This window comes from Hylaeus anthracinus, unplaced genomic scaffold, assembly GCF_026225885.1.
Source record: "Hylaeus anthracinus isolate JK02 unplaced genomic scaffold, UHH_iyHylAnth1.0_haploid 0, whole genome shotgun sequence".
Classification (NCBI taxonomy): Eukaryota; Metazoa; Arthropoda; class Insecta; order Hymenoptera; family Colletidae; genus Hylaeus; species Hylaeus anthracinus.
Genome location: NW_026533254.1, coordinates 17073604 through 17089179, shown reverse-complemented (window position 1 = coordinate 17089179; position 15576 = coordinate 17073604). Strand labels below are relative to the sequence as shown.

At 40.7% G+C, this 15576-nt stretch overlaps 1 pseudogene; it reads right to left on the bottom strand.

The window, feature by feature from the left end:
• LOC128894094 (dynein axonemal heavy chain 8-like) overlaps positions 1-15248 on the bottom strand; it is a 19729-nt pseudogene extending 4481 nt beyond the window's left edge.
• Between the last annotated feature and the right edge of the window lie 328 nt (positions 15249-15576).

Genomic DNA, 15576 nt, shown 5'->3' with positions numbered 1-15576 from the left:
ATTATTATTATTATTATTATTATTATTATTATTATTATTATTATTATACTCGACAGCCTTTTTAACACAGTACTAACCGTAGCAGTATCAGTCAAGGAGGTAGAAATATTTATTATGAGAGATATCGGAATCTTTCTGCCCTGAATGAAATCGAACCATTTTCGTTGGAGAAGACTCCTAAATTCCTGATTAAACGGACCACAATAGGACAAGAACCCCGTCAGGACCAATATATCCCCAACGAGACGATCGGTCTCCGATTTAAACGTGGCCAACTGTTCCGTCCATCTGATCCTCTCGCCAGAAAGTCCATCGATCATTGCTGTCGCTGTATCTGTTTTCGCTTGATAAGCATCGGCCAAATCGACTATTACCTAATAACAGGAATCTTATCCAGTGATTCGATCGTTCTTATCCAGTAAGTCCAACGTGTATGTAAATATACTTGACGTTCTTCCATCACTGCGTCGAACTCTTTCTGAACGACCTTTAAATCTTCATCTTTGGATTTGAGGAGGTTCTCGGCTTCCGTCAAGTTGCGATTCGCCTTCTCGTACTTGCTTTCTTGCACAGCCAAGTTTGCCTACAAAACGGATAGCTTTATCGCGTTCTTCGTTTCATTCGTCTCGCGTTGTCGGTGATCGGAATGCGAGTTACCTTTAGGGGAAGAACGTCTTTGTTAATTCCGTAGAATGTAACCATGGAAATGGTCCACTGGATCAGGCCAGCGACGTTCCCGCAAGCTTGCTTCGCAGCTTCGTAGGTGTACAAGTGGTAGTTCAAGTATGGCTGCATCAGATCGACGGTTTCTGCGTTGATATTGTCCTTGGGGAAGTTTTGCAAATGATAGAGGAACCTGGTATCGGCCATTACCTGGAGTCAGGGGAATATAATCATCTCTCTTTTTGTCTCCCTTCTCTTTGACCTATTCTACTTGTTTTCTTCGTACTTAGTAGTGTCTATGATTATACTGGTCATACCTTCAACGCTTCAGGCCATGAAGGCACCAAAAACTGTCGTTCGTAATCAGGCTTAACTGGTTCCAACTTCCTTCCAAACAGTATTAATACACAGTCCATGATAAGAGTGATCAAGTACGGTGGTTTGCCTAGCTTACGAACCGTGGCGATGTCTGCGGCTTTTATGGTCTACCACCGGAATATTTTTTTAAATTATATACGTCAAAATCGGCTGAAAAGAATAGTGCTTAATAATTAGGAAATCTCGATGAAATCTGACTTGTAATGCAGCCTCTGCTGCCAGTAAAGCAGGCTCGGCCACTTTCAGTTTCTGTTCCGCCACAGCCTTCTCTTTCGCGATCACTTTCAGGATAGCTTCGGCTTCGTCTTTAGAAACTTGCACCTGAGCTTTGACAGCCTCGGCTTCTCTCTTCTTCTCGTTTACGGTGAGCAAGATCTAGAAAACATGCCACTCGAAATAAGTAAACGAACGAAAAAAAAAAAAAAAACTTATTTGTCTTTTTTCTACGAAGCGATACCAACAGCTTCGACTTGCACGTTCTTCTCCGCGATCTCCTGCTGATTCTTCTCCAACACTTTACGCAATTCGTCGACCTGAATGGCAGCGTCCACTAATTTATTCAAACCATTGCTCATGCGAAAAGCCAGAGTGTTGATGTTATCCAATCGTTGCTTGTACAGCGCTTTGTACCCGCTTAAGAAAGTCAAGAACGATTTGGGAGTGACGTACACCTGTCGTCGAAATCTGAAAGAGAACGAAGACGACGAAGATCGAATCGAATCGACGCAACGCGAGCTTACCTGTCGAAGTATTCCGCGCAGGTATCGTTGACGTCGTCCTGCATGTCTCCCATAACTTCGATCAACTGCAGCTTCACGTCTGGGCTGCAAATTACCTTGAACCTCTTCATGAAGTGTTCGCCCACGGCGTATAGAGCGTCCCTTGGCCATCTCCAGAACCAGTTTATGGTGCAGCCGGAAATGAGGCCTGGGAACTTCAATGCCCGAGACCTGAACTTTTCTCCAACCTGGGAGTGTTTCGAGGAGGACGTTTGAAAGAATGTTCATCGGAAACTGTGAGCTGTGACACTCACTGGCGAGAAGCACAAAACAACGTGGAGATGATCCCTAGCACGCGATATGAAATAATCGTAAAGATTTCCAGGCGTTGGTGGTCGTCTAGGATCATCAGCCTTCATCAATGGAGTGACGGTCGTCAGGATGTCGTCGAGTTCGTCGGCTGGGAATAGGTTCGCCACTTCCCCAACACTTAAAATATTGTTTATGTACTCCAGGAAACCTTCTTCCTTTATTTCGTTGTCCGTGAATATGAAAGTGTGCCCTTTGCTCCCTGTACCGGATGTGCGATAGATCTTTCGTAGGTCCTCTATCAGACTCCCAACGTTGTAGCTCCTGGAAAAAGAACGACGACGGATTAAACGCTAACCATAATCCCTCCCGAATATCTCTTTATTACCTAGTCAACACTATCTGGAAGAAGCTGTATCCAGCAATGAAAGACGCCAGCCGCGTCAAGCTCTGCTTTCCTGATCCCCCGATCCCTACCAACATGGCGTTGCTCCTAGGGACTCCTAAAATCCTCGATATGCGTATCAAATGCACCAGAGCGTCGTGAAAGAACACCAGGTCGAGGTGCAGTCCACGAATGTATTCGTTAAACTGTTCCATGTTCTGTCGAACTCTCGCGATCACAGCGTCGTAGCTGAAGGAATAATCGCTGTACTCGCTGTGCTCGACTTTGGTTGAAACGAGCTTGGGAATTCTACCTTGGGATTTCTTCGTAGATCTTTGGCGCTTCTATCACGAAATCATCTGGCTCGTCACCGGTAGGCTCCGGTGGATCGCGTAAGAAATCCACGAAGTACGTTTCGACGGGGGCATAATGCTTGAAATCTGGACCTAACATCTTCTCAGCGGTTCGTCTCAGTGTGCTTTGGAACCACGCCGTGTCCGTATCGGTCGTGAACCTGTAGAACAAATCAAGAAGAAGGAGAAATCAAGAGAGGAAGTACTTTCGAAGACTTTATAATTTTATGTGCGTGCCCGTGTCCGTCTCGAACCTGAAGAGCAACCATAAGCAAGAGAAGAAGAACAATTGTACATAGTTGAAGTAACAAACCTGTCTGCTATTACACGAGTGCATTCGTGCTCCCAGAGCTTCAGCAATCTAGTTATAGAGTCGCACTCGGCCCTCTCTATCCTGAGGATGCCTTCCCAAATTCGTGACAAGTCTCTCAGATTGAATACATAATGAAACTTGGCTGGCGTGGGTAACATCTTCAGCTTGGTCTGCTGCCATAAGACTCTGGTCAAGGGAATCAATTTAGGTAAAAATTCCACGATGAACTCTTCGAATCTGGTGTCGCAAAAGTACCCTTGGCCAATGCTCTCTGTAAATAGCGTGAGTATCGTAACGATGGAGATAGACGAAGATAGATGAAGATTGGGAAGGTAAACGTACTAAATATGGTGTCCATGGATTTGTTCGAGGGCAGAGTGCAATTGAAAATGTTGAACTGCCTCTTCAGCCTCGGAGGGATGTCGTTTCTACCACCTCCCGGATGAATCATCGCAGCGACCAATTGAATGTCCTGTATGATACAAAAGTCTCCTGGCTTATCCAGCGAATAAAAGCCTCCGTACTCCATTAGCTGACGGACGATCTCGTTCGTAATCTGATCGCCCCATTCGTTTATGGCTGGCATGTTTATGTCGTCGATGAAGATGGTCATTCTTCGACCACCTGGAGGCCCATAAGTGGTCCCGACCCTCTTCTCCACGTAGCTTTCGAATATACGCTGTGTGACATACATTTATTAGTTTATACAATGTCATTGATATTTATTTACATACGGTCAGTTCCAGAAGTATTCGTACCCTCTATATCTATCGAAGAAATTTGTTCCGAAATCAATTTTTCATTATAAATATGTACAAGAATAAACTTCTCGCATATATATTGAAGCATTCATTTAAATTGGACGAATTTCTTCAATAAATATAGAAGGATACTTACGAGACCGACTGTAGGTACGATGGTCACCTGAACCATGTTCGGCGTGGACGCTGACGAGAAGCTGAAGGAGTTGTGCAGGTGTTCCTCAGGATCGTACTTGGACATGTAGCTTTTGAGCATCACAGTTTTTGCAGTTCCCTGCTCTCCTGTAGTTAATATACGCGTCGAAATTCAGAATAAGGAATCGCGTGTTCGAACTTTTCGAGGTCTCGTACCTATCAGTAGCACTGCCTTTCCTTGCCTTGCGATGGTGTCGATTAAAAACATCGTTCTCGTGTTGTCTATGTTGGGAACTAGGATCGTGTGATACGGTAGAATTTGGTCTGCTGGGTATACGAACTCTGGTACCATATCGGACCAGTGCAACCAGTCCCCGTGCTCTGATACTAAGTATTCGAAAATAGTTTCATCTTCCTACAACAAAAGTAATTTGTTAATTTGTACATCCTCGTAAACTACGTTGTCTCGCATCCACCTTGCACTTTGGCCAGGTGCACTTCGACGAATGGTTCACCAAAAATTCCTGCAACGCGTTACGTTCATCCAACTCCAACACAGCTCCTAAACTCCACATGAGCGAAAATAGGAATATCTTCTCGATATGATCAACAGGCAGCATTCCTAGAAATAATGAATTCGAAATGAAACCCCTTTCGCAACAAACCGCAATTGCGAGAGTAAGAGTAACGGACTCGATGGATCCTTGTCCGAACCGAGCAAGCCTTCCAGTAAATCTATACATTGTCTGATGTAAATTGCCTCCAGGAGGGCCATTTTCGTTGGAAGCTTGGTTTGGACGAAGGTGTGAGCGTCGTCGTATATTTTGTTGAACATGTTACGCAGCGTTCCTACCTCCGAGGAGTGTCGTTTCAAAAACCACCCCTAAATTAGAAAAAAAAAACAACAACAGCTGGTTACATAGTACTTCCTAGTTTTTAAAATACTAACGTCACCTCTAGAATGGGGCTCCATTTCAGCACGGAAGCGCTGATGAACACCATTCCCATTCGCGATATCGTTGCCGGCGATGCATTGTCAACATTGTCAGGCTCGAAGACCAACTTGCTGTTCGATACCATTATTATGCGATCGCCATTGGCTAAAGTAAGGGTCTTGTTGTCGTCCAGGACGGAATTCAAGTTCTCGATCCAAACTGCGTCCACGGGACCGTCCAGTACTATCCACAGGTTGTCTGTTTTCTTCGTTTGCGTTGATCTTCGCCATATAATGGAGAATATACCATCTGTCCAATCGTTTGTCGCGACGTCGAGCTTCCCGAACATTTGGGACGCAGTTATGGCCTGTGAAAATTGGTAATTACGATCACTCCTGTGAGTATTCGTGTCCTCTATGTCTCTATGTCTGTATTAAAGAAATTTGTCGCAATTAAATGATAGACACGACGATTCCAAATAATGTATTATTATCATTTATCATAAATGTACATACGCACGAAGGAACTTTGCGCCATGTATATATAAATTATGAAACATTCATTTGGAAACACCAAACCTGTCGTTTAATTTAGACAAATGTCTTCGATAGATATAGAGGGTACGAATACTTATGGGACTAACTGTATGTTAGAGTTTAACATGGTTGGAAGAAGTTACCTTTGGATTCATCCTAACTTCTTTGTGTGGCATACCCATCTCGGTTAGAGCTCTCATGAGGGCCCACATGCATTGCGTCTTCCCCGATCCCGTTGGTCCTAGCACCATAAGGCCATGGCGAACGAGTGAGGTCTCGTACAACTGGAGACAATAAAGATTCGGTACTCAAAAGGAATGAAATATAAATAAATAAGAATTTGACTAGGTACTCGGTGGACTCGACTAACTTAATAAATACAAACCTGAACTGTTTTCAAGTTCCACTCGGGATGGTTCATTATACCAAGGGCTGCAGTTGCATTTGCTATGGCCTGCTGCAAGTCCTTGTACGTCTGAGTTCGGAGTTTAATTCCTGGGAACATGTCGTTGATCAGGGACATGAACAAGGGCTCGTCCTCGTCCACTAACTTGGATAGGTTCATATCTCTAAAAAATTATGATAAAGTGAAGTTCGAAAAAAGAACCGCTTGGATCATCTGTTTCGTACCTCAACACCCTCATGAGGGTGGTTTCTTCGGAATCGGTAGGGTTGGCCCTTTTCTGAGCACCCAGAGTTCTCAAGCAAGACAATATATTCCTCAAACCAAAGTCGTAATGCACTTGCTTGCTGAGCTGTTCTTCGCACAATTTATACAGGGTGAAAAACTTTCGCGAGAGTAGCACGTTTTCTTTGAAACCGCAAGCTGCCAGTTTCACCCTCATGATTATCTATATCAAGAGTTCCAAGAGTGTCGGTTGCAGAGCTATAAAATTGTAATGTTCCTATTACTTGTCTATCGGGGACCATCATAGCGACGCTTCTGAACTGAATCTTCAAATTCTCTGGCAACTCCTGGCGACCAGCGTAACCAGGATTCATCGTGATGAAGATTCCAAGTTCGTAATTTAAATTGTACACTTCCCCGTCGCTGTAAGTTACATATTTCCCTTGAACCCTTTATTTCATCCTCGAAGATAAATTATTTCCTGCCCCACTGTCACGCAACACGTTGACTGCCAGACTGATTCCCATAGAAATTTCTAAAGTTTCATTTCGATACAATTGGAAGCTATAGAATCTTTTTATTCTCATCGACGCTTGGCTCTTAAAGTTAATTGTCAATGTTCCACGGTGAAAAGCTCTGTCTGGCGTTCAAGAGCGTTAAGAAGTCCGCGAACCTGAACAGGAAGGATGTTTTCCTCTCCTTTCGCGCGGTAAGCACGATCGCTATTTGCTGAGCAGCTACGGATAATACCGGCAAATCAATTCGATTAAACTCGTCGAAACACCCCCACGAGCCGGACATGGCCAGTCCCTTGAATATTCTACCCAAACCGCGAAAATCCATTTGATCGGAGCAATTAAACACAATCACGTATTTTCCGAGGGCCTTCCCCATGTCCTTTGTGGTCTCTGTTTTTCCGGTACCAGCGGGACCTGCGGGTGCTCCACCAAAATTCATCCCTAAAATTCCGATAAAAGGAGCATACCGTTACGCATCGTTGCGTTCTTGAATTACTATATGAACGCGTCGAAATAAAGACAACGACGATCTTGCCTACAGCTTGTGCCAGCGTGATGTAACATCTGTCTGTAAGAGGAGTAATAGCCAGACGATCCGAGCAGCCAAGAAACTCATTTTGATAGATGAAATTTATATCGGTGATTTTTATAGGAACTTCCTCCGTGTCGCTGTTGTAGTAAAATCTGCTCTGCTTCAGCCACTCGAAGTCCAATACATTGCGAACTCTGGAGCGACACAACTCGTCGAATATATCCCTGAAATACGATCGAAAATTTGTGTTTCTCTTTTCTGTATCAAAGACGTCGAGATCGTTGGTCAACCTCTGATGCACGTGGATCGTGATTAGAGCCTCGTATTTGGCCCTCGCGTATTTCGTTAGGTCCTTGACAGTCACGTCGATGAGAATGTTTAACAAATCCAGGAACCATTGATTTGTCCTTTTCATTATACCTCTGTCGCGTCTCGCTGTCTTGAGTGCTATCTCGGAGTCGCGGGTCCACAGGATTTGCAGAGCTAACAAACCCACCTACGAAGAAGTGGTTTGGTATAAACGTTCGTGAAATAGGAAAATGGTCCTCGTTACTTGTAGAATCGAATTGTCTATCAAATTTGTGATGTCGAACTCCTCGGCAGTGAGAGCTTGTAATCCTTGGGCGATCACGCTGGACACGGACTGTTGATGCACCGTTAGCAAAGTGTTGAGCCAATTCTCTACGCCTCCCGTGCACACAACGTGTTGCTCGAACTCTACTTTCTCATCTTCGCGCGAGTACATGGCCACGATCTTTTCGTACTCCTTCTCGGAAAAGTCCAACTGAATAGAAGAAGTAGGAAATATCAGAGCTAGGATAAAAATACAAGGAAATAGATCGACGTGGTTTGAAAATCGTTAGAATTACCCTGGCTACGTTGTCGAAGAAACCATCGAGATATTTTTGTATGGTGTGGCAGTCAGCTGCTTGGCCAAGTATTTCCAACAGTGTTGGATCTGACACGAAGCAGAACCTTGGAAATATGCTTCGTTTCGTTTCTAGGTATCTATACAGACGTTGAGTGAATTTTAATTGTAGTGCAAAGCTTTAATAGTAGTATGGAATCGATGTTGTTACCCGCTGAGAGATTTCTGACAAGATTCCAGTTGTTCCAGAAGATGGGGCAAGAACTGACCCATTGTTTCATCTCCAGTACACGTTTCCACAGCGTTCAGTTTCTCGTGTGCTCTATACATAATCTTCATCCAAGCTTTATCGATATTCTAGAATGATAAATTACAAATATATCACGTTCTCCCACGAAAACGAACGAAAAACTAATGAAATCGTATAATTTTCCTACGTTGAATCGTTTCGCCTCGGCTGGAAGCTGTTTAGATATATCGCCCCCGATGAACACTGCCTCCAGGTACGCCCACAAATTCTGCACAGTTAGCCACTTCGCTAAGATCTCCGAAGTGTTGCTAAGCTTGAATTGCCACAGTTGGATATCTTTCTTAAAGGGTGTATTGTATCTGTATAAAACGTTCGGAATTTACAAATAATACCCCCTTCGACGAACCAGAAAATCCCAAGATTTATAATGAACATCCCCGATACCGATTTGCCAAGAGGGAACTGATCACCATCAAGCTATCCTCGAGCTGAGATATTATCTCAGCCGTTTCCGTGCCTTTTAGAAGCAGTTCCCCCCGTTGCTTGAAGTTCGTGAACTGTAAATCCACAGTGGCCCAATCGGCAATAATTTGCTTCAGTTTACTGTCTATATCCTGCTCCTTCACCGCGCTGATACATATATCCTGGAGAGAATTAAAGATATTAATCGTAAAACGAAGACACCGTATGTTTAAATTCGAGACGTACCTCGACGTCGTCTTTGTACTTCAATAGAGGCGCCTGCATCACGTGTGCCAACGTGAAGGTATGCGATTCAACGTCGAAATGGTATTTACACAGTTTCGACATTCTTTCCCAGTGCCTCTCTTGCATCGCTTTATTCGCCATCATCTCTAACAAAGGACACGTCTCGCTGAAGTCGTCTATCTTCTTCTTCAGGTCGATGTAGGCAGGCCAATCTCTCATAGCTTTCGGTAGCCTCCTACATCTGAAGAAGAATTTATATAAAAAGGACGTCCGATTTAATTCGATCTTCTCGCGAGGTGATAATTTCAATTTACCTGTTCTGGAAGTCTGCTAATTCGGTGACTATAGACTCTATGTCGATATCGGACCAACGTATCTCGTAGTAGCTGTCGACAGTCCTTATCACTTGCAAGTATAGAGAATACAATTTCTGCAGCAAGTTTACCTCCCTTCTTCTTTGATGGAGAGCAGGATAGTCTGTTACTTCTATGCCAAATAGGCTTTCACCGCTGCTGTAGGTCAAATATCTTTCCCATAGATCTTCGAGACGTGCTTGGAAGAGGACGAGTCTGGAAGTAATCGTCATTGCATTCGAAGCGATTGATTTTAGCCCTTTGCAGTCCGGATTTTCTGATCTCGGTATTCGGACAAGTTCAGTTCAGCAAAGGGTTAAATCGGTGATTAACTGTAAAATTATAAATAATATCTTTTCGTTAATCCCACCGATCGCTAGCTTCCTTGGCCGGTATCCCCACGACCATAGGGCCATTCAGCTCGAAATCGAGGTCGAAATCGATCACGTCTTGCTTGAAAACTGCAACGCCATCCGTCAGTTCTTTCTTCAGCGGCTCTTGCATCTCGCATATTTTTGCTTGGACTTCTTTCGCCTTCAAAATAATCGGACTTTAAAAGAAGAAATACTATAACAGCAAATAGCAGTGGTAATTTTCCTAAGCATCACCGTGTTCAACATATTCGTGAAGTTGTATCGAAGGCTGTCCACTATGTCTTGCTCCTCCTTCGAAACAGGAATCTTGAATTTTCCCATCAACGCGTACGTTTCCTCTATCAATATCAGTTCCATGTCCAACGATATGAAATCGTCGCGTATCTCGCCCAGGCATTTCATCGCGATCCTCACGTCTTGCAAATCTTTTATCTCTCTAGCTAAAACTTTATTTTTCTCGTTGATGTATTCCGTGATCGTTCTCAACTTGTCCTTGTAAGTCGCTGATAAAACTTGGCCTAAAGACGCTTTCCACGCGCGAGCCTCGACTAGAAGCGCTAATTTCAATTTCTCTGGAAGGTAATCCATTTTCAAAAAAAAAAAAAAATTGCGCCGAAGGGAAATTAAGTTCCCAACTCGAAACTATAATCGATTCGTTACCCATGTTAATTTCCATGGGCCCCACGATATGTTTCTTCGGTAGATTTTCTATTTCGGCGACTAAATCGTCGTACTCCTCGAATTTCTCTTTGATCTCCTGAGTAATGGGTTCGGAATCGACGAAATGCTGAACGATGTCGTTCCTTTCTTCGGCCCATATATAAGAATATCGTAAATACTTCTATTTTAAATGTAACGGATGGTTTGAATGGGGGGGGGATATTTAATATTATAGACGGTAACAAAGAGTGAAAAGTTGTCCGTACATTCCCAATTTGTGCGATGTCGTCTTTCAAGGCGATAATCGCGCCTTGCAGGCTCATTACGCTGCGGACTATTTCTTTGTGATCGGATATTATTTCGTAGTAATTCTTCAGTGACTTGGTATTCTCTTTGCGAAAATAAGAAAATTAATGTTTGTTACATTTTATATTATTTTCACGTGATACCAACTTTGTGTACCATCGCCACCGCCCGACAGTCTGTTCGACGAATAACGCTGTCCCCAAACAATGATATGTTTGTGAGCCTCCAGAGCGCTAATTATTAGCTTTCCAAAGTAATGCTGTAACTTTTCTATAGGAGGTTCTATCACAATATTCGGGATTTGTAGGACGAATGTGGTCAACATAATTGGAGCTTCTATCCATGTTCCGTCTTTATCTTGGATCATAGGTCTGTAGTTGTTGGTACAAAAACAATATAAATTATTTATTTAACATTTTAAGCGTTACCAATGTACGAACGACGGTGCTTTTCGTCCAAAAAGCTCGAAAAAATTTCATTTTGAAAATTAACTTTCACAGAAAACGAATTCGAATGAAATACTTGAACTTCGATGGATTTATAAAAAAAAAAAAAAACACGATAAATGTTTGATTATATAGTTTCCAATAGCCTAAAGAAAATTTAAGCGAACGTATCATTAAAAGGAAAACCTCAAAGAGAAGACGTATTTCTTCAATGATTCGAGGGAGTCCTTAGTGCTTTTCACGAGAGCATCTATTAGTTTATTATTGAAGTACGCGAACAATTCCATGCAATCGTTGTGCACCTTGTTTATTTGAACTTTATGCGTCCTCTCGATGGGTGCGAAACCTGAAAATTATTTAATCCAGAGTATTCAAAATACTCGAAATAATCAATAAACAAAGTATACGTACCGGGTTCGTATTTCCCTTGTGTCAGTTTCGTCTGCGAAATGTGTTTGTGCACTTTCTGTGGATCCATCCAATTGTATTTAACGTTTTGGACAGATTCGTCGACTATGAAATCCATGAATTTATTGATGATCGTTACGATAGCGTTTTCTGCTGCTGCTGATTTTATCTCGAGATCAACGCCTACTGCATTCACGTAGGTGGTATTGTCATCCAAAAGCACGGTCGGTTCTTTTGGATAATTGTCAATTTTTAGTAATTCAGCTGTAGAAATTGATTCGAACACTTCGTCGACCCTTGCCTCCTTCATGTCTGTTATCTCTTTAACAAAAATTTGCACGGCTGTGAGGGCCTCCTTTATTTTATCGCACACCTCGTCGATGTTCAATGATGTCCACGTTATCACGGATAGGCAAGGTTGGAAGGCGATTTCGAGATCAGCGAGAACAATTTTTATTAAATTTAGAAACAATATCGGTATCCCTCGTCTGCAATTTGAAGCGTGGTCTAAAATTATCTTCCTTAATTTTCGTAGAAAATCATTATTCGCTTACCTTAGTTCGTTGTTCTCGCTGATCAAATTTTTTACTATCTCGTACGATGAAAATATTTTGCTCTTACAGAACGCTATTATTTGTATAAAGTCTGGTACATCTAAATTAAATTTATCCATGTATTCCGATTCGCGTATCACTTCGATGATGTACGAATCAAAATTTAAGTGATACTTATTGGTCTTTGGATGTCGTATGAGCAAAGGCGAAGCCAATGCCAATCGTACCTTCGAGTTAAGTAATTCAACGAATGATTGTGAATCATGGTAATCGTACATTAATCATACTTACAATATCCGAGGAATCGTACCATGCCTTGTGGTATATTAATTCGTAATGTATAAAGACACTAATCAGAGCGTTGTAAATTTTAATACACCTTTGCATATAGTCGTGGCTTAGCACTCGGATACATTTTTTATATATTTCCATCGGACTTTCGATGCGTCTATAAAGCTGTCTGATCCATAAAATGCGACCGGCAATCGGTGGAACATTTCGCGGTATCGGTGGATCCGATCTATCTTCGTTGTATCGATCTCGTACATCTTCGATTTCTTTTTGAAATAATGTTATAAGTTCTAAGTATTTCCTATCGATTGTTAAATGCTTGAATCTCAGTTTCTCGAATCTATATAAATCGTAAATTAGATACCGTCTTTAACGATAGCGAATATGAAATAAAACCATCAATCTAAATTAACTACCTCGCTATCACCCTTAACGCTTCCGCTATATTTGGAGCCTCGGAGACGCATTTATAAAAGAAACGTCTTAATTCTGTTTCAGTCTCGTTCACATCTTTCTTAAATTTATCATAGTCTGCATCAAAATATGGTTTTCTGTGATCTAATGGGTCGTAACTTTGCGACGCGATAGTCTGAAAAAAACTTGTAAATTTATTTGCAAACACATCGATTCCTTGTATCGCTGAACTATGAAGGATCGAATACGCTAATGTTATCTGGAAAACATCCATAATCTGAAATGCAATCGATATATTTGTAATCCACCCTCCGTAACATTCTAATAACTCTCTTAAATATATACAGCAACTAACTTTTATTATTCTTGATTTGAAAGTGTTAAACTTTCCGAAAACGTACATCTCGGACACCTCGAAAGGCTTTTCATTAGGTGATTCTCTTACTTGCTTACACATGTCGTTATAGTAATCGTAATATAGTTCGCATAATTTTGTGCAATCCTAAAATATAGCAATTATTTAAGAATATTCATTTCACCAGCAAATTTAATTTAAACAGCCACCTTTATCTTAGATATCATAACAGATTTAGATTCGTCCCAAACATTTACTTTGCCATCCTCTGTTAAATAATCTTTACACGTTAAAATCATTTGATTTGTCATCTGAAAATTTTAATTAAACCGTTGAAATTGTATATAACGTAAACTTAAAATAGAAAAATCGTTGTACTTTCACAAAAACAGCTGTGACCATCCTTCTTGTATTAAAAAATCGTGAAGTAGCATAAATCATGCGTATAGCATACATAAGTGGAGGTAGATAGTCCCCAATTTTTGTTGGATCAAACCTGTATAAGGGCTGTGTGAATTTTTGTAATGCATACAAATACTTTACGTTGTCTTCTGAAAGGATTTGTATGGATCTGACGTGACCTTCCAATGTCTTCCATTTCTAGAGATAAATGTGCAAGAGACCTCTTCTTATTACTGTTTTAATAAGAAATCTATATTATACGATTAATAATTAGAGATTAGGGACCTTCATGTGTTTTGATTTTATTCGTTTTAAAAAATCGAGATATTTTTGAGCATGAGGAGATTTAATATGCTCAATTATCGATGAAAACCGTGCCAATAGTCTCCTCCAATAAGTGAGTTCTGCATTTGGTCCCATTGTTTCAGTTTCCCTGCGCAATTGTTGACTCTCAACAACAGCCTGTATTCCAATCAACCATTATTATCAAAATATCGACTAACAGTTATAAATCTCACCCGTTCTATGCTTTTCATCCATCTTCGAACATCATTTTCGACAGCTGCGATAGCTTCGGGATTGGTGTAACTGTCATCATTTGGCAGAGCTAGATACTTATTATATACAATCCAGTCAATTTTAAACTTGACTGTGTTCTCTAAATCTATTTTAGTCACTAGACACGATACAAGAATAATAATATCACTGTACAGAACTAAATAGAATGTTGTCTACTCGTAGATTTTAACATCTTACTACTCAAAAATTCGCAGAAATCTCTAAAATCACAGATGAAATTTTTCTTCACTTTCTCGCTAGCTTCATCTTTCGATAATTCGCCCCACATTTTATTGGCAATTATTGCTGGCAAATTTAATCTTAAAATTAACTCCGATACTGCTGCAAGTGCACTGTGGGATATGGAATCAACTTCTGCATATGCATAATACGTTTCCTATTAAAAAATTTGAGACAATGTATCAAATTGCACATAAGTAATCGTATCTAACTCAATACATACTTCGATGATATGTTTAGTTTCAAAGTCAACGTTTGATTTTAATCTGTAAACTAGAACAAATTTGCCAGAAATCTCTTCTGTAGAACCATCAGTAACGCAACAGCGTAAAATGTGACTTCCATCTTCCAATTGTATGCTCCACCTTCCTGACTCTATATTCACATATTTTACGTTGAAATATAAATATGTAGAACTTAGCACAATGGATAAATGTGACTCGCGGTACCGTATGGTGGTGGTTCCATTGATTGAAAGTGTATGATAATTGCATGTCTTCCATCTTTGGCGAAGAAGCTATCAAAGACATGAATGTATTCATCTTTATCGATAATTCCTTCTTCTAAAATATCAGGATCCACATTCAAGATAAAAGCTACTACTTCCAAGACCTGCCGATGGGTTGCCTTTAACAATCCGTGTCTTGCATTACGCTGCTCTCTAAATTTTTCCTACGTAGATGGGACACGATAAAAATAGAATGCTTCGTTACTACATATAAACAATTTTTATATAAAGATTATAATTAATATGGTTTCCATACAAGACGTTCTTTCAGAGTTTCCGTAGGCAAAGCTTCGAAACCAACTCTTTTTTTCAATAAAGCAGAAATACGACGATCAATAGCAGGTTTTGTATAATCTCTAGCTGCAAAATATGCAGCTAAATGTGACATTATTTTTAAACTTAATGCAACACATAAATTGACAGTAAAATTCCCTTGCATTCAATGAAAAATGAACATCAGAGGAGGTGAGAGGAGGTATAAAAATTGGAAGTGAAAAACATAAACAAATTTGACAGGGTGCATTAAAAATTTTATGCAAAAATAAAGGATGAATAAAGGATAAAAGGATTCAGATAATAATAAAACACAATATGATTTAAACATTTAAATATATTTTAGACGTTATTACATCATAACAGACTTTCATACAAATATGTAGCGTAAAGTAACGTAAATATTCGTAAATCTGTGTACACATCTCATTCTTCTTAAGTTG